This window comes from Saccopteryx bilineata, chromosome 11 (assembly GCF_036850765.1).
Source record: "Saccopteryx bilineata isolate mSacBil1 chromosome 11, mSacBil1_pri_phased_curated, whole genome shotgun sequence".
Taxonomy (NCBI): Eukaryota; Metazoa; Chordata; class Mammalia; order Chiroptera; family Emballonuridae; genus Saccopteryx; species Saccopteryx bilineata.
This window is the reverse complement of record NC_089500.1, coordinates 40,819,510-40,835,176: the sequence shown is the minus strand read 5'-3', so window position 1 is coordinate 40,835,176 and position 15,667 is coordinate 40,819,510. Positions and strand designations below refer to the sequence as shown.

The following is a 15,667-nucleotide window of genomic DNA, read 5'->3' as shown; positions in this document are numbered from 1 at the left end:
CTTGCAGAATCAAATCTGAATAACTGGTTTCCAGAGTCCTCCATGGTCCTTCCATGGCCACAATTCATTGATTGTTGACTTTTCAAAACTCTTGTACTATCCGTTCTGTGTGGTTCATAAGCAAGTAAGTAATAAGACACTCTGTGAGTGTGCACGGTCCTTAAACTGTAAGGTATGCTAGTCTTCTCTTTCAAGACAGAAAGTCCCTTCAGATCAGGGTCTGTGCTAGCATTTTCTTCCACAACCTCCCTAGCACTTAGCACAGCTTTAAACACAAGGCATGTGTTGAAATTGCTTAATGATTGATTAAAAACATACATCACTAGCATTCGTCTCTGGTATTTCTCTCGTATGAAAAAGGGTGATTATCTGTCAATATTCATTGCGCCATTGAACCGATATGCAATGCATTAATCATCTCTGAAATAACCAGATGAGGCTTTCTTGTAATCTTCCTATTTTGCTGAGATAATTTCACTTGCTTTGGAGTTTATGAGGCCATAAGTGGCTCCCATCTGTTGATGAACATATTTTTAAGAGTCATTTAGTCTCAAGAACAGAATACTTGAGGGGAAGTTAAATTGAAACTTTTCTATTAAGTGTCATCTTAGTAACAGAACCAAAATTGGAAGCATGTGTTCAATTTTGGTCTTTCATTTTTGAAGCTTTAGGTCAGGCAAAGAATTAATTTCGTTTGTTTACAAAGTAGATTATGCCTAATAAAATCTATTTTGTTTATGGTCACATTTTAGTCAATCCATTGCCTTAGAAAATGAGAGAAATCTGATTGGATAATCATTCAACATAGTAAATTACATTGTTTTTACATCCACAGAACATTGGCCTAATTAAATTATCCAATAATAGTATGATGAAAATATTCCCTTTTAATACATTTTGAGCAAGGCACATACCAGTAATGAAACACTGAAGAATCTTTGTTTATTCCATCCTTGTTTGATGATCCACCACAGAAGTAATGTAACATTTTGGAGGATAATAACTTTTTCCACATTAACTGCTACTTTACAAAATAAAGTTCATATAAAAACATTTTAATTTATGCATAATAAAAGAGATGTGTGATCACTTTTTCTTTTTAAGTGAGAGGTAGAACGACTGTCTAGAGCACTTTCTTTCACTCCTGAGAATCTAATGAGGACCAAGTAGCATTTTCTCAGTGAAATGTGGATACGCGAAGTCTAGATACAACCAGGAAATCAGGGATCTGTCCTAAGATGTCTGAACCATGTACATAGCATGGCTTCCACATAATTGTCCTAGTATTAATGACCACAACTTGTCATTTTTTCTTTTTGGGCTTTTAGAAATAGGTTGTGAATAGTAAAATTCAAACTGATGATATTTTAAATAAAAAGTGTTTTGATTTATAAGTACAAAAAAATAGCCATTTTATCATCATTATACCAAAATTATTTTAACCTAAGCAATGATGGGTACATACTGTAAAATATTTCCAATCCCTTGGTCACTATTTCTTAAAGTACAATTTTTTAAATGTCACCCATGACTTGTATTCAAAGTGATGATGATTCAAGTGCCTCTTTCACACAATTCCAGAAAATATCAAGTTCTTACTTGAACCTTTTATTCAGTTTGGGTAAAAGAATGACAAACTACTGTATTTTAGAATGTATATTCAAATGTGATGACAGATTGGCTTTTTGTCCCATTTTGATCATAAATTTTATCCAAGATGTAAAAAAGAAGACTTCCTATACAGAGGTCGTATTGAGTTCATGAATGCTGAGGGGTCTACTAATCATGCTCTTGGCCAGTACAACTTAGTTATTGAGGTTTGTTGTTATGTATTGAGAAAAAATCCCATATGAGGGTGCTAACATTTTACTGGTAAAATCTAATAGGCTGAAAAATATCCGTTCCCAAGTTACTCATCTTTAGGTGCAGATGCTACCATGCAGGGAGTATGATTAGAAAAACTCAAGAGCAGGAAGAAAAAGAGAAACAGATTTACTAGAAATCATTCCTGAAACAGACTTCACTGGCCTACTGGGTGCTAGCATCTTGGGTGGTGAGATCCATTTACCCTGTGGTTAAGTTAACTATTTTTATTCTTTCTAATAGATGCTGCATTGTCAGCACAGAGTTTTAGGATCCCATATTTTTCTCACATGAGTACACATATAAAGACATTGTTATTACTAATAGTGAAAAACTTATAAAAGAGTTTTTAGAAGTAAGGTACTTTTTTCCAGAAAATAAAAGAACAAGAGGACATTTTATAGTTGGGTGAAAATAAAGGTTTCTATTCAATTCTCATTTTATGTCCATGTTAGCTCTGTCTGGGCTCTGCTGGGCAAAATTGCCAGAGGGCAACAGATAATCCCAATGTATGGTGTTTTTTTTCCCTCCAGTTTTTAATCTCTTTTCAGGTGACAAGTGGTTTTTCTCTTAGATGGGATTTCAGTTAATTAAAAAAGTAATTTAATGCTCAACAGGAACCCAGAGTGAGTATATGCTCATCTTGATTGCTAAAATGCTTGGAAAAAAAAATACAAGCAAACACCAACCACATCATAAATATCTGTATCCTACAGTCTCATAACCAGTTGCTTCAGTGTTGGTATAAAAACTAGAGTGCTGATTCGGGTGGTCAGAAAGGGGATTATATATTTAATAGAACTTCCAGGACAAGTAGTAGCATTGCATAACAGTGAAGAAAATGATTTCAGAATGAGACACACCTGGATTCACATTCCAGCTCTGCTACTCACCAATTGTGTGCCTACAGATAAAGATATTTAAAGCAGCAGAAAATAGTGGCCGGTGCTTACACTGCCGGGTCGGATGGCCAGCTATCATTCTGGTGTGTGATCTTAAGCAAGCTACTTAAACTCACTAACTGACACCTTTGATTTGTACCTACCTCACAGCGTTGCTGCTGTGAAGTTTAACTGATTTAATTTTATGTAAAATTTAGCCTAGTACCCACACACAGAAAGCTCATTAAATACTTAATAATAATGCTAAATATTATTATTATTATTAATTTAGTGTCAAGCACAGCAGGATTGAAAAAATTACCAAACCTTTCAAGCCTGAATTTCCACCTGTATCAAAAAGAGAGATTAAAATATGCATCTTCATCAGGTTGTTGTAAGAAATAAATGAGATAGCACAATGAGTGACTAGCACAGTTACTGGTTGTAATTGTTCAGAAGCATTCTGAGTGCTTGAGTGAGAATTATCTGCATATTTAATTGCTAATAGATCTTGCAGTGTTGCTAATAAACAATATTCTTTATTCTAACTATTATTTCCTTTTTGGTGTTTATGTATTTAAAACACCCGAGGGCTTTTTTTTCCTCCTCCTTTTGTCATGACAATGTATTTCCACAGACTATAGTCTACTGTTTAATTCCACAGATACCTTTACACAGTATTATCATTGTCTTGGCTCCCAATTATAGAGGTGAGTTTTTGACATTTACACCTAAGTATTTTCTAGATATAAAGCCATCTGACCTTTAGTAATGACAGTCTTTGCTAACCTCCAATAGTGCTACCTCCTCTGATTATTTTAGTCTTGTTTTCAAGCCTTAAAAACAAAGACCCAAGTTGGATCACTTTTTAAAGCACAACTTCCAATTCTAGAAGGTAATCTTAAAAAAATTAGGGAGATGGGATCTTTACTAGTCCTAGTGCTCAACTTGCAAAGAGAAACTCAACTTTAAGTCAAAGTTGTCTCCTTGAGTGCATGGCCATTTTGATAAGAATATTGCAAGGTAATGTAATCCCACTTTAAATTTAGAAGTTGTAAAGTTCACGTTACACTAAAAAGGCAGCAGTGAATGGCATTGCCACACTTACATTCAAGAAAAAAAATCAGGTGCCCAACTCTTGAACTAAGCCAACAGTTTAACATTCTACAGGCAATTATGGAATGGAATATAGATGTAAAGATGAGATAAAGGTGTGGGATTCTTAAATTCTTTCATATCCTGACTGTGTGACCATTATTCATATAGAGCTTGGGTATTCAACCTTTTTATACCTACTGCCCACTTTTGTATCTCTGTTAGTAGTAAAATTTTCTAACCACCCACCGGTTCCACAGTAATCATGATTTATAAAGCAGGGAAGTAACTTTACTTTATAAAATTTATAAAGCAGAGTTACAGCAAGTTAAAGCACATAATAATAATTACTTACCAAGTACTTTATGTCGGATTTTTGCTAAGTTTGGCAGAATAAATCTTTATAAAACAACGTATTATAGTTAAATCTATCTTTTTATTTATACTTTGGTTGCTCGGCTACTGCCCACCATGAAAGCTGGAACGCCCACTAGTGGGCGGTAAGGACCAGGTTGACTACCACTGATACAGAACATGAGCACTCTTGGCTTTTCCCTGCTGATTTTGGTTTAAATTCCTCACCTGAATGGCAAAGGATAACACCTGGTTCCTGCCTTCTACAAAACAATGACATACCACGTTTGAATAGCCCAGGGTACAGGGAGTAAATGGCCTGCCTCTCCCAGTCCCTCTGGCTACTATGGTAATAAATTAGTGAGCTGAAGAATTTACATTTGACCACCAATTGGTTGAGCGCTTATAATATGTAAGTTCTGATAGTGGACACATGAATGAAACATGATTTCTTCCCTTTGGGATGATACTATCTAGTTAAAAATCATAGAGGGGTATATGCAAGTCTATAGCAAAGAGGCAGAAAAAATATAGGAGCACAGAATAAGGAAAGCTTATTTTTAATTATTGGAAGAGAAAAACTTCATGGAAAAGGTGGCACTTGAGTTATATCTTGGCATATGAGTAAATTTTGTACCTGCAGAGAAAGAGGTGAATATGTTGGTAGAGCAGTGTTAAATGGGACTCAGTAGTTGTACATAAAAGAGCAGAATGGGAAATTAGTCTAGGAGGATGGGGAGCCTACTCTCCAAAGGATTATAAAATCATAGGGCTTTGGATTTCATAGTCAAAGGTTAAAATTTTATCCTACAGATGATAGACAAGTGGGTTCAACCTTGGCATTTTATTAGAATCCCATATTGAGTTTTAAAGTTGCAGATGTCCATGTAGGATCATCCCCTACATGTATGAGGCCTAGAGTATCAACGTGGCCCACATACTGTATGTCTAAATAGTTAAAAGTTTTAAAGTAAGAGATACTCAAGACCTGGCCTTTGTTGCCACCCAGGGTCTGCAGCCTTTCCCAAGAGACTGCTCTTGCCAGGAAGGTACAGAAGCCCCATTCTCCTTGAGGGTCACCTGCCACTAGAGGCCTGAGTAGTCATATGGACCTTCAGGAGGAAAATAGAGCAGAAGCTGAACTCAGCAGGGGACTCCATGGCAGTGGCTAGATGAGCCCCCATCAAGGAAGGGATGACTCAGTAAAGCTCTTTAGGGCTGTGGGAGAGCTGGTTCTCTTGCCACAAGCCTCATTTCTCCGACTCGGGATTGCCAGGCAGTTCTAAGCATCACTCGAAGCTACAGTCACCCTGTCAACCCACCTCCAGAGCAGAGGGGAGGGCTGAAGTACTCTTCCCTCAGGAACATTGTCTGCCTACATATTGTCCCAATTTCTTGAAACTACAGCAGCCCTTCTTTCTCTGGTGTCAAAGAGAAAGTGGCAAAGGCTGATATTTTTTATACCCTAGCCTGATCCCACCCTACCTGACAAGACAGCTGCTCTGTCTCTCTCCATTCATTGTGTGTATTCAAATGGTTATTGGACTTTAAAACATGAGGCTGTAAAAGAAAAGAAAAGACATGTTTGTATTTCTGTGTTTGTGATGTTTGAGTTCTTCTAAAAACACATGACCCTTCTTGGCCTGGTCTGAGAGTTGTGCTATGTCTGAACCCAACTGCTGACTCAGAATTTCTTGAGATTTGATGGGTGTGATAGGTCTCAGTCCCTATGCTAACAAAGCTCCACGGGTGATTATAATGCACAGGTGGGGTTACTAATCAACGGTTAAAAATGGGGAAGGGGCCCTGGCCGGTTGGCTCAGTGGTAGAGCGTCGGCCTGGTGTGCGGAAGTCCCGGGTTCGATTCCCGGCCAGGGCACACAGGAGAGGCGCTCATCTGCTTCTCCACCCCTCCCCCTCTCCTTCCTCTCTGTCTATCTCTTCCCCTCCCGCAGCCGAGGCTCCATTGGAGCAAAAGATGGCCCGGGCGCTGGGGATGGCTCCTTGGCCTCTGCCCCAGGCGCTGGAGTGGCTCTGGTCGCGACAGAGCGACACCCCAGCTGGACAGAGCATCGCCCCCTGGTGGGCAGAGCGTCGCCCCCTGGTGGGCGTGCCGGGTGGATCCCGGTCGGGCGCATGCGGGAGTCTGTCTGACTGCCTCCCCGTTTCCAGCTTCAGAAAAATACAAAAAAAAAAAAAAAAAAAAATGGGGAAGGGCTTTCTGTCTAATTAGAGGTAGGTGATTGGTATTTTAGCAAGTGAAGTGAAGCAGAATGAAAGATGAATAGAAAGGTAGTAAGACTGCAGCAGGGGAGCTATGAGAAGCCACCAAATAAGCAAAATGAGGGCCTGAAGGAAGCGAGGGCCATGGGCTGGGCATAGGAGGAGGAGCTGGACTGGACAGGGTTTCAAGAGGTCACATCAAAAATGTGTGGGGAGCATGCCAGATCCTAACCACTAGACCAGCAGGTGATGAAGGGAGACTTGACTTTGGGTGGTGAGCACATGATACAATATACAGATGATGTATTGTAGAATTGTGCACTCAAAACTTATATAATATTACTAACTAATGTTACCCTAATAAACTTAATTTTAAAAATGGTCAGTAGTCATTGGGAGAGATGAAGTGGAGATAACTCCGGTTTCCAGCCTGTCATGGATTAAATGGTGTCACCAAACAGATGTGTTGAAGCCCTTGCTCCTGGTACCTGTAAATGTGGCCTTATTTGGAAATAGAATCTTTGCAGATGTAATCAAATGTAGATGATGTTATAAGGGTGGGCCAATATGGCTGATGATCTTATAATAAGAGACACACCTGTGACAATGGAGGCAGACACAGAAGTGATGCAACCACAAGCCGAGGAACATCAACATTTGCCAGCTCTCAACCAAAGACAGGAGAGAGGCAAGAAAGGACCCTCCCCTGCAGGTTTCAGAGAGAGCATGGTCCTGCTGACACTGTGATTTTGAACTTGTAGCCTTTACAGCTGTGAGACAACACATCTGTGTTGTTTGAAAGCACCCAGTTGATTATAGTTTGTCATAGCAGCCCCCGGAAGCCAACACATAAGTTGTAACAGCATCCATAGTGTTGGCTCTCTCTGACCTGGGCAATCAGCGAAGGGAAGCTTTCACCATAACCAGCACCTAAACTGTCAATGTCCCTTTAACATCCTCATCTTCTCCACAAGCAATGAGACCCCATAGTCAGTGTCCCTCTCTCTTACCTAGCTGTATTAATTCACTATGGATTTCCGATGATCTACTACACAGGAAGGCATAAACAGAACATGTTAATGTCCTACAGCTTTTAGTTGTCTACTGTCCAATAAGGCAGTTTGCAAAAATTAAGTTGAAAGGTTTTTACATTCAGTTTTCCCATATTCTAATTTGGTTTGGAAGGTATTTCAGGTAGTATTTTAAGCTACTGTCTTTAATCTACCATTCTTAAAATTATTCAGAAAAACTACAGGAGATTTCACTGCCACAAAGAACATTTTTCAGATAGGAAAATTGTTGCAGGATTGAATTGCCAAAGAGACAGCTGAAATAAATGGGTCAAGCATTCATCCCATTCTGGGACATAAGTTGCCAAGAGGTTCACTGCTCATTTTTGTCCTCTTCTCATAAACAAGCTGCTTTAACAAGTTACTTTTAAAAAGCATTCTGATTTCCCCAGTGAATTACACAGGAAAGAATCCAGTGTTTCCTCTAGAGAACTCAAAACAGTTGTTTGTTCTCAGAGTTCAGGTGTGGTAAAATAGCCGTGGGCTAAAAACGAACACTGGATATGGGCCAGTAGGCTGGAGCTCTATTTCCACTTCAGCCTGGATTTCTCATGGCTTGGCTGATAGGGATGTTGGGAGAAGGAGAGGGGGAGGGGTGGAGAAGCAGATGGGTGCTTCTCCTGTGTGCCCTGGCCGGGAATCGAACCCAGGACTTCCGCACGCCAGGCCGACGCTCTACCACTGAGCCAACCGGCCAGGGCCGAACTTCCCTCCTTTTAATCAAGTAGTCAGCTAGCTAATTGCAGAAACACTTTTGACGAACAAGATGGCTAAAAGAGAAAAAGATGAGGAGTATCGTACTTTTCAGCATGAATGGACAGAAGAATTCGCCTTTGTGGAGAGAGCAGGTTCTGCAGAGTGTCTAATATGCAATGATAAAATTGCATTGATGAAACGGTCAAATATAAAGCGGCATTTTGACACATGCCATACTACATTTGCATCAAATACCCAGTGGAGGACAGCAGGAAGAAAGCATGTCAAGAGCTACTGTGCAGAGTACAAGCTAGTCAGCAACAACTCCGTGTTTGGACCCAACAAGGTGACTGGAATTCAGCTAGCTTTGCTGGTGCTTTAGCAATTGTGAGAAATGGAAAGCCATTCACAGATGGAGAGTATGCCAAAACATTCATACTTGATGTTGCCAATGAACTTTTGACGACTTTTCAGATAAAGACAAGATAATCAAAGGAATAAAAGACATGCCTCTGTCGGCAAGAACTGTTCACGATTGTACCATCATGATGGCAAATCAAATTGAGGCAACACAAGTGAAGGACATAAATGCAGCACCATTCTTTTCTCTCACTTTGGATGAGTCAACAGACATAAACCATTTATCCCAGTTCAGTGTGATTGCAAGGTATGCTGTAGGTGACACACTACGTGAGGAAAGTCTTGCTGTTTTGCCTATGAAAGAGACAATAAGAGGGGAGGATTTATTCAAGTCTTTCACTGAGTTCGCTAAAGAAAAAAAATCTACCAATGGATAAACTTATTTCGGTGTGTACTGATGCTGCTCTGTGCATGGTGGGGAAAAACAGATGATTCGTAGCACTTCTTTGTGAACATGAAAAGAGACCCATCCTAAGTTTTCACTGCATCCTATGTCAGGAGGTGCTTTGTGCTCAGATGTGTGGCAAGCAGCTTGGTGAGGTGATGTCGCTGGTCATTTAGGTGGTCAACTTTATTGTTGCCCGAGCTTTAAATGATCGCCAGTTTAAAACACAGTGCTGGATGAAGTTGGGAATAATTATCCTGGGTCTGCTTCTGCACAGCAATGCACATTGGTTGTCAAGAGGGAAGGTGCTCAGCCGTTTTGCGGCTTGTCTGAGTGAAATCTGGACTTTTCTTGAAATGAAAAACATCGAGCATCCTGAGTTAGCTAACACTGAGTGGCTCCTGAAATTCTACTATCTCGTGAACATAACTGAACATCTGAACCAGCTCAATGTGAAAATGCAAGGCATTGGAAATACAGTCTTATCCCTTCAACAGCAGTGTTTGCATTTGAAAACAAGCTGGAACTCTTTATCACCAACATTGAAACAGGTTATTTACTACACTTTGAAAAACTGGGAGAGTTTAAAGATGCATGCTCAGCAAGTGACCCTGCTCAACACCTTGATCTCCAGCTTCTAGCGGTCTTCACATCTAATCTCCTGCAGTCATTCAAAGCGCGCTTTGGAGAATTTCGTGAGTGCACTCGTCTTTTTAAGTTCATCACCCATCCACACGAGTGTGCAGTGGACAGCTCCAACCTGAGTTATATCCCCGGTGTCTTCGTCAGATATTTTGAGCTACAAGCTGCTGACCTGAAGGCCTCAGACATGTGGATGAATAAGTTCAAGTCACTGATGAAGATTTGGAAAGACTTGCACAACAGCAAACAGAGTTGGCGAGCAAACACAAGTGGGGAGAAATGAAAAAAACTTCAACCCGCGGACCAGCTGATTGTCAAAACTTGTAACACGCTTCCCGTCACATACCACACACTGCAGCGTGTGAGTATTGCTGTACTGACAATGTTTGGTTCTGCGTATGCATGTGAGCAGTCTTTCTCACATCTATAGAACGTTAAGACCAACCTATGATCACGTTTATCAGATGGAAGTCTCAATGCCTGCATGAAGCTTAACCTCACCATCTATCAGACTACAAAGCCATGCAGCACCAGCAGTCGCATTAATGGTAAGAAGTATTTTATTCATCATTGGTTAGCAATAGCATAACAACGTTGTTAAAAAGAATTCAGAGACTTATTGTACTTTAACAGTGTTGGTCTTACATAAAATGCACACATTTACTTATATTTAGTGTTAAACATATTGTATGGCTCTCACAGAATTACATTTTAAAATATGTGGCATTCATGGGTCTCTCAGCCAAAAAGTTTCCCGACCCCTGGTATAACTAATACACTTAAAAACCCTTCCCTCTTATATTGGAAGTCTAAAGAATTGGGGAATTAAACAATTATAATTTTATCTGGCATCAAATCAATGTTTAAGATTATGAGTAAATACTTGTGTTCTATTTTGGTGTCTACATATTTATTCTACTAGTTTAGCCAAATGTAAAAAGAAGACAATGAAAATATGCCCATAAGAAGTAATGTTAATATATTTCTTTACCAACTTCTTTAACTTATTAAGAAAATAGGTTCACCACAATGCCATCTTTCTTGGGTGGAACACTCCCCTCCATACAGCATCAGCCTGGGGGAATGCAATAACCCCACCCTCAGACTCCTCACAGCCCCACCCTGCAGAGCTTGCACCCTGCTGGGAAGTCAGCTGCCTGGGCCAGGGTTTAGAGATCTGGGCAGACTCAGGGAGTGTCAGTGACTAAACTGTGTGACTTCGGGGTGGGGCTCTTTTCCACCACTTTTCCATGAACCTGACTGGCATCTTCCTGTTATGGGAGATCTGTTAGCTCCTCTCTTCAGGCTCCTAGTAGCCCCACCCTCTCGACTTCTAGTGGTTTTTCCCTGCTGAAGTCTGGGAAGAATCTGGGACAGAGAGTCCCAAACAGGAGGAACCCCAAAAGGCCCACACCAAGACACATCATAATTAAAATGGCTAAGGTTAAAGACAAAGAGAGAATCTTAAAAGCAGTAAGAGAAAGTTACCTACAAGACAGCTCACAAAAGACTGACAGCTGACCTTGGCTGGCTATCTCAGTGGTAGAGCATCAGCCCACCGTGTGGAAGTTCTGGGTTTGATTCTTGTCCAGTGCACACAGGAGAAGAGCCCATTTGCTTCTACTTTCTCTGTCTTTCTCTTCCTCTCCTGCAGCCAAGGCTCTATTGGAGCAAAGTTGGCCTGGGCACTGAGGAAGGCTCCATGGCCTCTGCCTCAGGAGCTAGAATGACTCTGATTGCAATGGAGCAGTGCCCCAGATGGGCAGAGCATTGCCTCCTGGTGGGCACACCGGTTGGATCCTGGTCAGGTCCATGCGGAAGTCTGTCTCTATGCCTTCCAGCTTCTCACTTCAGAAAAAAAAAGACTAAAAAAGACTGATAGCTGATTTCTCAACAAAAACACTTCAGGCCAAAAGGGACAGGCATGAAATATTCAAAGTGATGAAAAGCAAGGACTTATAACCAAGACTACTTTTTTCCAGCAAAGTTATTATTTAAAACCAAAGGAGAAATAAAGAGCTTCCCAGATAAGAAAAAGCTAAAGGGCTTCATTACCATCAGGCTAGTATTACAGGAAATATTAAAGGATTTAAAAGGAGGAGGAGGAGGGGAAGGAGGAGAAAGAGGAGGAGGAGGAAGAAGAAGAAGAGGAGGAGGAGGGAGAAAAGGAGGAGAAGGAGGAGAAGTGTGAGAGGAAGGAGAGGAAGGAGAAAAAGAAGAAGAGGAAGAGGAAGAAGAAGAAACAGAGGAATAGTTAAAAGAATGAAATGGCAATGAATATATACCTATCAATAATCACTTTAAATGTATATGGCTTAAATGCCCCAATAAAAAGACACAAGGTAGCTAAATGGATAAGAAAACAAGAACCACATATATGCTGTCTACAAAAGACACACCTCAGAATGAAACATACACACAGACTAAAAGTAAAGGAATGGAAAAAGATATTTCATGCAAATAAAAGTGAAAAAAAATTAAAAACCTGGTAGCAATACTTATTTCTGACAAAATAAACTTTAAAACAAAGGTTATAATAAAGGAGAGACAAAGAAGGATACTACATAATGAAAAAGGTAGCAATCCAATAAGACGTAATAACCCTTGTAAATATTTATGCACTCAACAAAGGAGCACCTGAATAGGTAAGACAAATCTTGATGGACATAAAAGGAGAGATCAACAGTAATACAGATACAGTAGGAAATTAAAAAACCCCATTGAAGTCAATAGATATATCTTCCAGACAGAACAACAATAACAACAACAACAGCAACAACAAAAAAAACCAGAGGCTTTAAATGACACACTAGATCAGATGGATTTAATTGATATCCGTAGAGCATTTCAACTCAAAGCAGCAGAATATATATTCTTTGCAAGTGTGTGTGGAATATTTTCAAGAATAAACCATGTTAGGACATAAAACAAGTCTTAATAAATTTAAAAGGATTGAAATCATATTCAGACATCTTCTCTGACCATAATAGTATAAAACTAGAAATTAATTATAAGGAAGAAAAACTGAAAAACATACAAAGACATGAAATAACCAATGAGTGGGTTAATAATGAGATCTAGAAAGAAATCAAAAGATATCTTGAAACAAATGAAATGAGAACACAATAACCCAAAATCTATGGGACACAGCAAAAGGAATCCTAAGAAGAAAATTCATAGTGTTACAGACCTGCCTCAAGAAATAAGAAAAATACTAAATAAACAATTTAACTTTACACTTAAAAGAACTAGAAAAAGATCAACAGAGCTCAGAGTAAAAGAAAGGAAATAATAACAAAGAAGAAATAAATGAAATAGTGGCTAAAAAACCCCACAAAAGATCAGGAAAACCAAGAGCTGGTTATTTGAAAAGATAAGATTGACAAACCTCTAGGCAGACTCATCAAGAAAAATAGAGAGAGGACCCAAATAAACAAAATCAGAAATAAAAGAAAAGTAACAACTGATACCAAAGAAGTACAAGGGATTGAAAAAAATATTTACAAACAACTATATGCTAACAATCTGGATGAAAAGGGTAAATTCCTAAGACTTCCTATAATCTTCCAAAACTGAATCAGAGAGAATAGAAAAATCTGAATAGGTGGATTACAACTAATGAAATTATAGCAGTAATAAAATAAACTCATGGAAAACAAAAATCCTGGACTGGATGGCTTCACCAGTGAATTTTACAAAACATCCAAGAACTAACATATATTCTTTTCAAACTATTCTAAAAAATTTAAGAGGAGGGATTACTCCCAAGCTCATTTTATCAGGCCAGCATTATCACAATTCCAAAACCTGATAAAGACACTTCAAAGAAAGAAATTATAAGCCAATATCTCTGTTGAACTTAGATGTTGAAATGCTCAACAAAATACTAGAAAACTACATCCAATAATACATAAAATCATCATACACCATGATCAAGGGGGATTTATTCTAAGGATACAAGGTTTATACAATATCCACAAATCAGTAAACATGATAAACCACATAAAGATAATGAAGGATAAAAGTCACATGATCATATCAATAGATGCATAAAAAGCATTTGATAAAATCTAGCACCTATTTATGATAACAACTCTCAGCAAAGTGGGAATAGAGGGAACATACTTCAATGTAATAAAGGCCATATATATCACAAACCCACTGCCAACTTCATATTCAATGGGCAAAAACTAAAAGTGTTTCCCTTAATATCGGGAACAAGACAGATATGTCTGTTTTCACCACTCTTATTCAACATAGTACTGGAGGTCCTAACCACAGAAATCAGAGAAGAAGGAGAAATAAAAGGTATCCAAATTGGAAAGGAAGAAGTAAAACCTTTATTATTTGCAGATGACATAATATTGTCTATAGAGAATCCTAAGGATTCCACTAAAAAACTACTGGAACTTGTTGCAGTCCAGCCACGAGGAGTCTATTATGGGGTCTTCAAACAGGAAAAGGTATGGAATTGAAATAAATAGTAGACAGGGACTTAAAGAAATATATATATATATTTCTTTATATATATACACATACACACACACACACACACACACACACACACACACACACACACAGATGGCTTCAGAAGGATGCCACGGCAAACAGTCTCTACTGTTCCTTAGCGGTAACATGCCTGCTCCCAGAAACACATCTACTTTTATTCATCGAAAAAATGTGGTCCATCAGCAATTCAATTAAGTTTCCAAGGCAACTCAAAGACAACCCACACCATACCATCAAATCTACTTTACACTAATAAGAAACTAGCTTCCAGCCTCCTCTGGAGAACATGAGTGAGGCAAATGAGAATCAGGTGTAGCTCTTTGTTAAGTAGGCAAATGAGTTGGGGTTTGGGCCCAGCACCTCTGTCCAGATTACAAAAATACCCTGTTTATTTATTCAGGCCCCAACAGGAACTAATAAATGAAATCAGTAAAGTAGCAGGATACAAAATAAATATCTAGTAATCAGTTGTTTTTTTTATACCAATAATAAACTCTCAGAAAGCAAAACTAAGAAAACAATCCTATTTACAATTACATAAAAAATACCTAGAAATAAATTTAACCAAGGATTTAAAAGTCCTATACTTGGAAAAATTTAAGACACCGAAGAAAGAAATTGAAGAAGATATAAATAAGTGGAAGCACATATACCATGTTCATGGATAGAAAGAAAAACTTAACATCATGAAAATGTCCATACTACTCAAAGCAATCTATACTGATTGCTTTTGGTCAAAGCAGTTTCTACTGATATATCAATGGTGAATTTCACAGAACTAGAAAAAATATCCCCAAAATTTATATGGAATCACAAAAGATCCCAAATAGTTGCAGCAATTTTAAGAAAGCACAAAGTTGGAGGAATCATGCTACCTGATATGAAACTATATTACAAGCCTACAGGAATCAAAGCAGCATGGTACTGGCATAAAATCTTTTTGCACAGCAAAGGAAACCATCAACAAAATGAAAAGACAAGTCATTGAATGGGAGAACATATTTGCCAATGATACATCTGATAAGGGGTTAATATCCAAAATTTATAAAAATCTTAGAGATCTCAACACCAAAAAAGCCAACAATCCAATTACAAAATGGAAAAGACCTAAATAGACACCTCTCCAGAGAGGACATACAGCTGGCCAATAGACAGTTGAAAAGATACTCAAGTTCACTAATCATCAGAGAAATGCAAATTAAAACCACAACAAGATATCGCCTCATACTTGTCAGATGGCTATCACCAATAAATCAACAAACAAGTAGTGGCGAGAATGTAGAGAAAAAGAACCCTCATGCACTGTTGGGAATGCAGACTGATTCAGCCACTGTGGAAAGCAGTATATGGAATTGTCTTATGACCAGAAATTCCACTTCTGACAATATATTTGAAGAAACTTAAAACACTAATTTAAAAGAATATATGTACCCTTATACATCGAAGTGTTATTTACAAAAGTGAAGATTTGGAAGCAGCCCTAGTGTCCATCAATAGATGTTTAAAAAGCTGTGGTATATTTACACAGT

At 38.7% G+C, this 15,667-nt stretch overlaps 1 protein-coding gene and 1 non-coding gene across 2 annotated transcripts in view; one reads left to right on the top strand and one right to left on the bottom strand.

Annotated features, from left to right (window-relative positions):
• Positions 1 to 15,667, bottom strand: part of CHST9 (carbohydrate sulfotransferase 9) — a 249,905-nt gene that overhangs the window by 19,887 nt on the left and 214,351 nt on the right. The window lies entirely within an intron of this gene.
• On the top strand, positions 5,997 to 6,072 carry TRNAT-GGU (transfer RNA threonine (anticodon GGU)). The gene has a single exon. It is a non-coding gene; the product is annotated as a tRNA-Thr (tRNA).